Source organism: Lepisosteus oculatus, chromosome 12 (genome assembly GCF_040954835.1).
Source record: "Lepisosteus oculatus isolate fLepOcu1 chromosome 12, fLepOcu1.hap2, whole genome shotgun sequence".
NCBI classification, from domain to species: Eukaryota; Metazoa; Chordata; class Actinopteri; order Semionotiformes; family Lepisosteidae; genus Lepisosteus; species Lepisosteus oculatus.
This window is the reverse complement of record NC_090707.1, coordinates 33,695,238-33,708,884: the sequence shown is the minus strand read 5'-3', so window position 1 is coordinate 33,708,884 and position 13,647 is coordinate 33,695,238. Positions and strand designations below refer to the sequence as shown.

The following is a 13,647-nucleotide window of genomic DNA, read 5'->3' as shown; positions in this document are numbered from 1 at the left end:
TTCTTCAATGCAACCTAACACTCATTTAAGCAGAAAATATAACTCGGGGCAGCAAAATATTAGTCTGAAAAGACTTAGCAGGCTTGCCACACCAAGAAAAATGTACCAACTGTGGTACAATTGCATTTTTTGACAAGAATTCTGTTATTGGAAATTTTGCGTCGAATGGTTCTCTCCATGAGCATGGTATCAGTGTTAAATAGCTTAAGAGTCAGGAAAACCCAAGAAATGTTAGCTACACCTGTTAAAATGCCAGTGCATTCAATGCTGAATGCAACAGATTCAGACATTTCACCATTTTCTTTCAATCTTCTGCTTTTCGGGGATTTGGACAACATCCCCATTTAGGGCAATGCAGTAGACAGAGACATATATGCAAGAAAAAAAAAGTGCAGAGAACATTAAACTATCACTTTTCCTGAAATTCCCTTCTGTCCTAAAACACAGCTATGCCATCAAACATCCTCTATGTTTTCTAATAACACTAACCCTAACCCTAGTTAAGGGTTTGGGCAGTTAGGGTTAGGGTTCAGATTTTCTTCAATGCAACCTAACACTCATTTAAGCAGAAAATATAACTCGGGGCAGCAAAATATTAGTCTGAAAAGACTTAGCAGCCTTGCCACACCAAGCAAATTGTACCAACTTTGGTACAATTGCATTTTTTGACAAGAATTCTGTTATTGGAAATTTTGCGTCGAATGGTTCTCTCCATGAGCATGGTATCAGTGTTAAATAGGTTAGGAGTCAGGAAAACCCAAGAAATGTTAGCTACACCTGTTAAAATGCCAGTGCATTCAATGCCGAATGAAAGAGGTTGAGACTTTAAACCACTTTCGTTCAATCTTCTGCTTTTCGGGGATTTGGACAACATCCCCATTTAGGGCAATGCAGTATACAGAGACATATATGCAAGAAAAAAAAAGTGCAGAGAACATTAAACTATCACTTTTCCTGAAATTCCCTTCTGTCCTAAAACACAGCTATGCCATCAAACATCCTCTATGTTTTCTAATAACACTAACCCTAACCCTAGCTAAGGGTTTGGGCAGTTAGGGTTAGGGTTCAGATTTTCTTCAATGCAACCTAACACTCATTTAAGCAGAAAATATAACTCGGGGCAGCAAAATATTAGTCTGAAAAGACTTAGCAGGCTTGCCACACCAAGAAAAATGTACCAACTGTGGTACAATTGCATTTTTTGACAAGAATTCTGTTATTGGAAATTTTGCGTCGAATGGTTCTCTCCATGAGCATGGTATCAGTGTTAAATAGCTTAAGAGTCAGGAAAACCCAAGAAATGTTAGCTACACCTGTTAAAATGCCAGTGCATTCAATGCTGAATGCAACAGATTTAGACATTTCACCATTTTCTTTCAATCTTCTGCTTTTCGGGGATTTGGACAACATCCCCATTTAGGGCAATGCAGTATACAGAGACATATATGCAAGAAAAAAAAAGTGCAGAGAACATTAAACTATCACTTTTCCTGAAATTCCCTTCTGTCCTAAAACACAGCTATGCCATCAAACATCCTCTATGTTTTCTAATAACACTAACCCTAACCCTAGCTAAGGGTTTGGGCAGTTAGGGTTAGGGTTCAGAGTTTCTTCAATGCAACCTAACACTCATTTAAGCAGAAAATATAACTCGGGGCAGCAAAATATTAGTCTGAAAAGACTTAGCAGCCTTGCCACACCAAGCAAAATGTACCAACTGTGGTACAATTGCATTTTTTGACAAGAATTCTGTTATTGGAAATTGTGCGTCGAATGGTTCTCTCCATGAGCATGTTATCAGTGTTAAATAGGTTAAGAGTCAGGAAAACCCAAGAAATATTAGCTACACCTGTTAAAATGCCAGTGCATTCAATGCTGAATTCAACACATTCAGACATTTCACCATTTTCTTTTAATCTTCTGCTTTTCGGGGATTTGGACAACATCCCCATTTTGGGCAATGCAGTATTTTGAGACATACTGTATACAGTATACGGCTATATATGTCAGAAAAAAATGGTCAAGTATCATTGCTATATTACTATTCCTATAATTTTTGTCCTAAAACATAGCAATACCTTCTGAAATTGTCTACGATTTGTGGAAGTCCTAACGCTTACCCTAGCTAAGGTTTTTCAGTTAGGGTTAAGGTCAGGACTTTCTCCAAAGTGTCCATAATTTTTCACTCATTTAAGTTTAAGGTATACCTCACTCAATCAAGATATGTAGCTGAAATGACCAAGCATCCAATCCAAACAGAAGAGAACATATCAACAATGACAGAATTTTGTTTTTGGATAACTATGATGATAATTTGAACTTTTGTGGAATGGTGTTCTCAGTAAGCTTGGTATCAAGTTTCATAATGGTAACAGCTAAGAAAACCTAATCTTTTTTGGTTTGATTTGTTTAAATACCTTAGCATTTAATGCAAAATGCAACAGTTTGATAAGTGATCATTTCTTCCAAACTTTTGATTTTAGGGCAATTTAGACAACATTCCCCTGCAGGACAATGCACAGTATATGGCCATATATGTCAAAAAGTTATTTTTTAATATTCCTGTACATTCAATGCAAAATGCAAGAGTTTGATTCAGTACATCCCTCTGCTGAGCTATTAAACAATTGAATCAAACTCGCAGAGAATAAACTATATCACTGGAATAAAAATAATATCTGATCTTTAAATTTTAGTATGGCTGGATCACCATTGAGGAACCGTTTTATGATGTTTATTTTTTCTTCAAACCTGGCCATCACCATAGAGATGCGGCATTTTGGAAGCTGTGTGGTATAGTTATATTTCCTATAAAAATTCTGTAGGATCTGTAAGCCTGATCAACCCCAGTGCATAATCGGCAACAGTTTGAACATAATACAAACAGAACAAATGAGCAGAAATTACTGGCTTATTCAACAGTTTTTCTATCTTTTTCTTTTCTGTGAAGCACTCCCTGTCTTCAATGTTTGACCTGTTAACTCCTGTTAATTTCTTTATTTCCCACCTAGGCCTTGATGTCTTTCTGGGATTCAAATCTCTCTATGAAACAAAGGCAAAGGCAACAACAGAAGTTCAAATCCTTTTACCAGCATAAGCACGTCACAGTTTTTAATCCCAGGATTAGTCATTTCTAATTTTTGGACTCTGTTGCAATGCATATTAATCATTTTTTTACTTTTGTGAGATAGGCAAGCAATAGACATTAAACTAGGCAGGCCCTGAAAGAGCTGTATATTACTTTAGCATTATCTGTTTTGATTAAAATTCTATATACTGTACTGTATATGGAATGTGACTGACATACTCTATGGAATGTAAGTACACAGTTACAGCTCATCTCTGTGCGGTGTAATATGAAACGCCTTCCCCCCTGAGTACCAACCCTGCCTGATTGACCATGCTTTTGACTGACTTTTTGTGCTTCAAACCCTTTTTGTTCCAAGATTTCCCCTTTGTGCTTGTCATGCCATCCTCACCATTGACACTTGCTTGCTTCAGTTTTCATTTTTGGGTATGTGCTTTGGGTTGTCGGCTTCATTGCCACCTGCTTGCAAGCTGCTGCACAGCTTGTCCAGCTAGAGTCCGCAACTGAATTAAATCTCCTGTCCCAAGATCGCTGCTTACCAGTTCAGTGAGTGGGGCATTACAACCTTCCTCTAGCAATACATCATCTGTAATTTGGATTAGTTCTGGTTTGGCTTTCTCTCTTGATAATGTAAGCGGAATTTACTAACTTTGTCATGCTTCTTTATAACCAAGATTATTTCAAATCAAATCTAATATTTTAAAAAGTTAAAAGTAAGGTGAGGTAAAAGGCAGTCTTCAGGATAATTTACCATTATTTAACTGTGATGTACATCATTCAGGATCACAGTTTGTTCTTCATTAGAAAGGGTAAAATAATATTAATAACAACTCTTAATTTACAACAACAATCATATCAAATTTAAAAACAATATTAAAGCTTACATTTGTTTTGAATTCTTATTCAGTGATATATTCAAGAAATAATTTTAGATTCCTATTTACTGTACCTACAGTTGTGTTTTTCTCCCACTGAGCTCTGAGGTGAAATGCTGTTTATGAAAATATATTATTGTCCCTATTTATACAATAACAGCAGGTACCTCAAAGTACTCTTTAAAGCCTTGGGATTACTGTGTACAATCCTGTTTTCCTGTTGCTTACTCAAGTAGCTTTAATCCATATGTGAGTCTAAAATTTCAATTACAATAAAAAGCTAATAATCTTATTTACTCCTCTGTGTACACACAGGAAGCTACTTATCCTTGCCAAATAATAATGTTGTACTGCTGTCTCTTTTACTTTAGACAGCTTTGACAGTTAATCTTTATGAAAAATAAATCGCACTTTCTACTACATAGCAAGGCATCGTTTGGCATCCAGGACACAATATTGTTGAGAAATACAAAATGACATATCCGAACAGTATATCATACTGTAAATAAAAATATTTGCTGTTTATTTACATTTTTGATAATTAAGTAAAGGCACTTATGAAATACTGCAAAACACCAGTGCCACTGTGTATTATGTGTCTTCTGATGCCAAAGAAGCATGATATACTTTGAAGTATTGTTGCTGTTGTTTTACGGTTATCGAATACTTAAGGAACTGAATGGATGGATGTTCCTTTAATTATTATAGTAAGCCAGTGACTGGAATTAGTTTGATTTGGAAATAATGCTTTTAATAAACAGACATGATAGTTTCAATACTTGTGACACATTAAACCACAGTGGATCTCCCCAAAATTCACTATCTGTGCTGTTCAACTCCTGTGCATACATATAATTTTACATCTTCAATAATTTTTGGAGACCATGTTTTGTTTTCTTTCCTAGGATTTATGCATCTATTACAAAAATGAAGATACCAGAAGGGCTTTTGCCACATTAAGTGAAGCAGCACTCAATTGCAATCATTACCTTTCAATGCATTTATTGTAGAGTGGCAGTAATTGCCCATCATTATCTCAATGTTTTCCAATTAGTGATTAATTGAATTACAACACTTATCCTACAGATCAGCTTCATTGGACTGCCTGAGCTTGACTGGTTATCCTGCCAAGATATCCCCAAAAGCAAACCAGAATGTCAGCCAGAAAGTAACAAAAACCCCAGAGTAACTTCTCGGGATCTGCAGACATATTTCACTGCAGCTAATGTACCTGTACGTGCCTCAACTATCAGGAAAAGACTGAACAGGTATGTTTTTCAAGGAAGCCAAAAACATTGCCTACTGTCTTCTGTAAATTCAGCATTGTATCATAAATTTCCAGAGGTGAATAGAATTAGACTATCCAATTGCTAACTGAAACTGACCAAGTAGTGGTTTATGCAGCAAGACAATAACTCTAAACATACAAGCTTCTCTACAAAAGTGGCTGAAAAAGAAGAAATTACACATTTTGGATTGGAAAGCTCAAGGTCCGGTCCCTGAAATGTTATGACATGGCTCTGAAGTGATATGTTCATTCAAAGAAACCCTAAAATATCAGCAGAGCAATAAGGAGATGCAACCAGTTATTAGATCTAGAGGTTCACATACTGTAAGAGCATATTTACTGTTGTGGAATTACGTTAATTTAAATAATCCAAATATGGCTTATGCCTTTGTGTTCTACATTAAATTCAGATCACATCAATGTTTTATTAATGAAGATCTAATAATAGTTAAAAATGGAATATACACCAACCTAAGTGGCTCTTTTTTTTTCTTAGCACTCTACTCCCTGTGAGAACGCCCCAGTAGGAATCACATTACCCAGATTCATCTGGAGCAATGAGCCCGTGCTCTGCCTCCTACCCAGGAAGCCAGTTTCGCCAGGCAAGAAAAAAAACAGGAAGAGAAAGCTCCCATGTGCAGTCAGTATGGGGGAGTGGATGCTCGCTGTTAGATGAAGCAGAAAGCAAAACTCACCAGAGGGAGAAGTACTGACCAGTATCCATAGAATAAAGTGAGTTGCGAGTTTAAGGGAAAGCAACTTTGAGCTTTTGACTTTGTGAAGAGTCTCAGAGGGAGAGAGAGAGAGAAAAAGAGTTGTTAGGAACTTCAAGAGTTCGAAAAAGAGCTTAGGTTTTTGTTTTGGTTTTTGATTGTGGTGTTTTAATTTTCCTTGCACTATGAATAAAGCACACTGGTGTTTTCAGCCTTTAAAGTGTGTGTTTGTTGAGTCTGTTAGCCTGGATCTGCTTATTGTAAATAACCCGTTATGACTTGCCGAGGGGATTTCAGAAGTTAACAGCGGAAGCGCATGACTCTGCATGAGTCAAAGGTGTAGGAGTCTGTCAGGACATCAGCACAGAGAAGATCCGAGCAGGCTCATAGGTGCAGATACTCTTTGTAGTTGTTTCCATCAACCAAACATATTGTAGTTCTTAAGGCAGAGCTCTCCCTTGTGACTGGTTCCCAGAGCTGGATTCCCCTGACAGAGTGAAATGTCTATCCTGTCACAACACAAACACCGAACTGACATCATGCGACTAAAAGACAGTTAGTCATACACCGTCCCCTTGAAAGAGAAAATAAACTTTCCCCTTATTTCTACTCCATCTGAGCTGGCAAAGCTTTCCTTTCTAATCTATTTAACTCACCTCCTATGCCCTGGAGGGAGGACTAAAAGCATTTACAAGAAAGAGCAAAAAAGGAGTGAACACCAGCAAGTGATCAGGACTGCAGTCATTGGATTGTAATCTGTACAGAAGTGTAGCAGTTTTTTTATTTATTCAATAATGCTATGGACACTCCTGTATTCAAATATTAAAAAAATAATAGAATTTAGATTAATTTCTGAAGTAGTATTTGTGATATAGATTTCAAAATGTGTTGAATACCTTAAGGTTGTCTTTTAGAAAATATCCCATTATTATTTTTTTTCCATGTTGATGTTGAAGAGTGTGCCATTTTTTATATATATGTGAGTTGCTACAGTCTCTGAATGTGAAAGCTTTGTTTTCCACATGTTAATCCAGTTCACCTCATTTCCATAAAAAAGGTCTCATTTTGGAAATCTTATGTGCAACATAGTCATTGCTCACTTTAATCGTAACAGAAATGCATTGAAATTTGGTCTGTGATTTTCGCAATGTCCTCTTTGAAATACACAAGTTTGGATTTAGACAAAAAACATGGTCTAACAGTACAAAATCAATTAATCCATCTTTCCTCCACAAAGACCTAATTACGCATGATTTCCTGCTTCAAAGAAAGGTATAAATGCCCACAGAGGACCTCAGCTTTCTACCGCTTCGGATAAGTGAAGCAGGTGGTGCATCTTGCAAGTCATATGATACAATTATAAATATCTGAAAGCTGGGTAACAAAAGGCACCGATGAGCCATTTGCTTCTGCAAGACCATTAAAATATAGGACTTCAACAATAGCAGATGAAAAGAAAAAAATGTACTGAATATGTTACAGAGTAACTAAAGTTAGAGTAGGCCAATGGGGAGTATGCTTACTTCAGTTATACTGTACAGTATGTATAAAGGAAGAGTTTGTGTTGGGTACAGTGAGTTCTTTTTCTATTCAGTTTCTGCTTCCTTATCCTTTTAAGGTCTGTACTTACAGAGATTAACAACTCTCGTGCAAAGTTGTTAATCTCATGCTCTCTCCTCCCCTGGCTTGTTTTGTTGCATATTGCCAAGACAGAGGAGGCAGAATGGAACACATTGTCTGGGACTGAAGAGGATGCTGGCGACAACTAAAGTGCTGCTCTGTGTTACTTTTCCTTCTTTGGTGTGGTAGAAGGAGCTTTGCCTGGATGACTGGACTGAGCTAATTCAAGAAATGGTGCCTGCTGTTGCCTCTTTTTTTCCCCCCATGATACACATTGTAACAGTGGGAAACACATTGAGTAAAAATGTAATGCATAATTAACAGATGTGTCGGGACTGTGGGTGTGGGAGCACAGGGACACACGTGGCTCTGGGCTTTGATAGGCTGCGTTTTTTAAATATCATTGTCCCTGCTAACAAATGTACCACAGTGAATCCTTAGGGATCAAATCAAGCCAGAGATTAAACATGTATTATGTAAGACCTGTGATGCCGTGAGGGGCAGAGCCCTCGAGGGACGTTGCTTTCCCCAAAGTCTCTTGAGTTTTTTAGGAGCTTTCCCCCTAGCCAAGATGGCTGACTGGACGCACCACTCCCCAGACGATGGTCGCGAGCAATCAATGAAGTAGGGATCAGATGAGCGCCCTGCTCCAGGCCTGTTAAATAGAGCTTCAAAGCAAGGAGAAGAGAGAGAATACACAAGGAAGAAGTTGGAGGTATAGAAAACACAGGGAAGCCACACACTACACCAGGAAGCACTGGATTACAGTATAAACCACCAGGCTAAAGATATAAGCTGATGTGCTATAGCACAAGCTGCTGGGCTCCAACACAAGCTACAGGGCTGAAAATTTAAGCCACTGTGCTAGATCATGAAATGCAGGATTACAATATAAACCAAGTGGATGAAGATATTAGCTCCTGGGCTACAACAGTAGTCAAGGCACTGTTGCTGTGCCAGATTTGAACTTCAGACTTGTGTTGGGATGCATTTCTGGTCAGTGACCCCCCCCTAGAACCATGTGCCCCAGCTGTGAGCCGCCCCTCGTGATATCCCATGACCAAAACAGTTAACATAATTAATTAAAAGCTCTTTAATGATTTAAAACGTCTTACTATAAGGGAGTAATGCCTTTAATATCATGTCTCTCTTGCTTGCTGCATATAGTATATTGCACCGCTAACTTCTTACAAAGCCATTATCCTGCTGAATTATCCTGCCAAGAACATCCAACAATATGCATTCACAAAAGTTGCAGAACACTACCTGTACTGTAGCAGTATCACATGAACACGAAAGAATGAAAATATCATTAGTTTGGTTAACTTGCAGAATCAGGTAAAGACATCAGTTTCTGGATGATAAAATCACTTCTCAAAGATGAATGGTTGTAGGAAGGGTTTTGGTCCGCAACTGGACTAATCCAAAAAGAGCAATTCATAAACAACACACTGAACAGGGCATAGATTTACATTCAATGACTGCTCATTCACAGTTCCATGTGATGGGTATCAGTTAGCAGCTGTCCACTTTGCCTTACTGTTACAAATGTGTTTAATATGATTGGATGTTTGAATTTGCATTTAATTCATCAAGATCAATTAACCTTGCATGCCTCTTATTTCTCTCCTTGCTTTTCTCAGTTAGAAATTTCACCTTCTCCCTGACAACCATCAGCAAGTGGTTATTCATTTCTGCTTCTTATTCTGCTTCTGCGTTAGTGCACCTCAGGCTACTCTTTCAAGGTCAGCATAGGATCTTCTGAAGCCCACTGCAGAATTCCAATCTCTGCTGCTGTAGGGTGTGTTGGCTGCACTGTCACCTGTGAGCTGAATTCTATTCCATGGCTTGCATCATAAGCAGTTTTTAGTCGCTCCTCATTAGAGTGCACATTCTTTCATCCTTGCATTTCTGAAACCTTACATCCAAAAAGGAGTTGAGCAAACAATGTTCATGCATTAGAAAAACTTTTGCTCTTACCCGTGACGCCTGTCATTTCCTCAGCCAGGCCAGTCACCGTGTTACTGTGTGAGAATCTACATTCCCAACTGGAGTTTTCAGGTGAGGTGTCCCTGAGAGGCTTCCGTAGGGAGCTGCCATTCAGTTGCTTGAAAAGAATCAGATGCAGTCAATCAGTGAAAAAGAGATTGAGAGGCCTCAATGAAGCACACCTGTGGACAAAGCTGATGAGAGACAGCTGTAATAACTATAGGGGGCAGGGGAGTTGAGGGAGCTCTTTGAGAAGGAGATTGGTGAATTGCGAGAGACTGAATGAGTAAAAGAATTATAGCTGTTATTATTCTTTAGCAGTTTGAAATCAGTTGAACCCCTTGTATAGTTAGAGATAATGCTTCTATTAGATTATAGTTGAAATGGGAGGTAAGTTTTTTTATTATTTTGGTTTAGAAAAAAGAACTACTGAGAAACTAAACTTTGTAATGGCACTTGAAACAAACAAGCAGTTCATTGACTGGCCATCTGACAGCCACACATTGAGATATTAAATGCACTGTCCCTTTACATTTGTCACCTAGATACTGTATGTTAGTTAGAACTTGATTGAGCAACTTAAAGTATTGTTTTGCATAATCTAGATGTAGAGTAAGTATTTTAACCAAGATAAAGCATTCAGCATTCATGTCCTATACACATACAAACAGTGTCTTTTGGCTAGGTAACAAAGACTATGGCATTAAAATATGTATTCTCAAAGACGGTTTTCCGAACTCATACATCAGAAAGACCACCGAAACCAAAATTATTCTGCAGCTAGGATCACACATTCTCCCTTCCCTTAACGACAGACTACTGTTCTTTTAAAATTTCTCCATTCATTGGACGTTTCATTTCACACCTCTCTGCACCCATTCTGACTTCACACCTCTTGATTGCCCTCTCTTTCTGTCCCCTGCTCCCGCCTCTCACTCCTCCTTCCTCCCAACCTTTGTTCTCCCGCTACATTACCTTTGCCTACTGCCCTGTCTCTCTCACACCTGAAGAAGGCTCCACGGCCGAAACGTTGTGTTCTCTTTCTTCTTTTTTTCAGCATGGAATAAACCTATTACTTGTTCCTTTGCAGCCTACGCATGCTGAAGCAGCTACCCACCTGAATTAAAATATGTATAAGAGTAAGATATCCCTGAAGTCAAAGTCATGACAAATTGATGATCCCTCATTAAGTAAAACAGTGGTAAAAAAAAAATTGGTAGGCCTTAATCTTGACTGAAATATTTTTTTCTCTGAAATATGAAGCATTGCCTCTGGCAAACTTTTCATTCAAGTTACTGTAGGTTCTTCAGACGTGTGCTTTGAGAAAAGCAGAAGTATGAAAATACTTCAAATAAATAATAAATATAATATACCCTGCAGGTATGAAAGAGTAGTGTTCCATCTAATTTTTAATCACTGTACTTACTGCAACATCTTTTGTTACCTTTTTTTTGTCCTCAGCTTATTCGCAGTATACTGTAACAGACGTTTAAGGTGATTTAACACATTTGTTATTAATCTAGACCTACTAATACCTTCACTTTATGTTTATTTTTCCATTTGTTGGCAATGCCAAGTAAAACTTCAATCATTTTTTAAATTTAAAACATGAAACATTTAACAAATAAATAAATGTAGGTACAGTATACTGTATTATTGGAAAAGTTTATATTCTATCCACCCTATATAATTAATTTTTCAAAATAATTTACTTATATTAATATCTAAAAGGATAGAAATAATAAAGAGATGTTAATGAAGAGGATGACATTGTGGTGTAGTGGTTAGTTTTGCAGTACCAGGGCCCTGAGTTTAATTTCAGGCCTGGGTGCTGTCTGCTACAATGTTTTCCAATGGAAATGATTTTTCTTAAAGGGCCAACAAATGTTATGGTAGAATTGCCTTTGTAAACCAGTTAGCCAAACTGGATTTTAGAAAATTCAGGAAGATCCCTCTATGATAGGATTTCCAAGGACATTTTGTGTTTGGAATGATCCCATTTTTTTTTAAATTAAGAAATGGTGCCCCATAGGGTTGCATGCTTCTTTTATGGTGTAAATGGATTTTATGGTCTGCAAAAAGGCACCACATCCTATAGTTCAGAAATTAATCTACTTTATATACTGTACCAATTGTTTATTCCGGAGAGATTTTAAAGTGGATTGCTCCTGTCTACACATCGTTCTGTTGCCATGCCAACAAGGGTGGGCGTACACCCATCATTATGGGATAATTTAAACAAACAGCGTTTCAGACTGTTACGGGAATGTGGTTTTATATCGAATAGTGATTACTAAACAATACATTTTAAAATAAGAGTAAATGTCAATGGAAAAAGCCTCTAGATTCCACTGTAAAAAAAACAATATGTGCAAGATGCTCGTACATTAAAAAATTTCACACTGTTCACTTGGATAATTTAAGTGGTGAGGAATGATATTTTAAGGATGTTGTGAAATGCTCGGCAAAATCCAAAAGGAGTGGTAGCTAACACAATATTTGCATTTGACAAAACTGGTATCTTTCCTGTAGATGCATTTATACATTGTCATGACTGTAGGGAAGGTGACTGACTTCACAGCAATATGGGAAAATGTAAAAAAGTGTTATGAATAATGTGTCAAGTCGGAAGGAAAGGTGTTACTGCACGTTGGAATTCTGCCAATGTCACTGTACTCTTTGCTTGTCTGATAATGGAAACAAGAATCTAACTACTAAGGTGCAGTACTGTTTATTACCATGTCTTCTGGTATCTTGGTTTGCTGGCATCTAGCTTTTTAGATCACATTGCAACAAAACATTTCTCAAAATAATTATTTCAGAGGGTTTTTTTTACCCAAACAGTCTTGTCATTCTTCCTAACTGACTGTCACAGGGAGGGCAGGAGGGGTGCCAACGTGAGTCCTTTTAAAACAGAATGTCGGCTCAGCCACAATTGCACAATTGCAAAAGTAACAGTTATTAGGACAGTGCTCCCCACAAGCAACGATATATAGCACAAAAAAAACACCAAAAACATGGAACTAGTACATACACAAAAAAACAAACCCTTTCGCTCAGAAATAGAGACCAGGAGTCCTACCACGCTTCGGTCCTATCAGCTTCCCGACTATAGCAGCTACTTTATAGCAAGACTAAGTTCTATTAGCGCCCCACCCTACCTAAATAGGTACCGTATAGCCCTGCCCCCTCGGACTGTACCACTGTTACATAATTATGGAGCTGCATTTCCCCCAAGATAAACTAATTTCCAAACATGGCAATTCCTTCATTCTTTTAAACAATAGTGTATACAGAATATATCCCCCCAAACATACCGACCCTGAATACAACATTTTACTTATTTTTAACCACCTGTAAAAATGGTACTTCCTTTACCGGAAGATGTGAGCATGCACCACTCAGCGTTGACACTACAGAGCCGAGCTGAAAACGGGTATCGGGGGTTGGACCAATGAGGCCACCGTAGCCTAAGTCAGACAGCAACACGGAAGAGACAAACAGACAGAGCGCTCTCTCACACCGCTACGTACAAATAATCAGAAACATAATGATAGACCTACAGAGTTTGTGTTTGTGTCTCTACAGGTAACAGGAACTGATGTGAAATAAGATGTGGTCATGTTTTGCGTGTATGAAGTAGGCAACTGCTGGCCAAGCCCCGAGTGTGCACCCTCATGAGCTAGCTACCCAAGTACAGTAGCTAGTCTCTACCCAAAAGCTCAACCCCGGGCATTTCTCGATAAGTGTGGGGGTGGATCCCGGAGTCCTAGCCAAATTTCCCTCTTCCACTTTTCCCGTCATGGCCCCCTGATAATCCCCATCTATCACTCTCTTCTCCTCGCTAAGAGCTGGTGGGTGGGGAGCGTTCTGGCACAGTACGGCTGCCGTCGCATCATCCAGGTGGGGGCTGCACATCGGTGGTGGAGGAGAGGAGAATGTCATGTTCTTCTTTTCACTTTTCAGCATGCAATTAACCATCACTAGTTCCTACAGTATGCACCCAATGCGCATTGACACAGCTTCCCACTCAAGCCTCAACAGCTCAATGAGCCTACAACGAAGCAGCTCAGA

The 13,647-nt window shown here is 38.4% G+C and overlaps 1 long non-coding RNA gene across 2 annotated transcripts in view; it reads right to left on the bottom strand.

Annotated features, from left to right (window-relative positions):
• The window catches only part of LOC138241982 (uncharacterized), a 166,745-nt gene extending 157,062 nt beyond the window's left edge, over positions 1 to 9,683 (bottom strand). For both annotated transcript variants that reach the window (XR_011191249.1, XR_011191250.1), the window contains exon 1: positions 9,565 to 9,683. This is a non-coding gene — a long non-coding RNA (uncharacterized lncRNA). The remainder of the gene's footprint in view (positions 1 to 9,564) is intronic.
• Between the last annotated feature and the right edge of the window lie 3,964 nt (positions 9,684 to 13,647).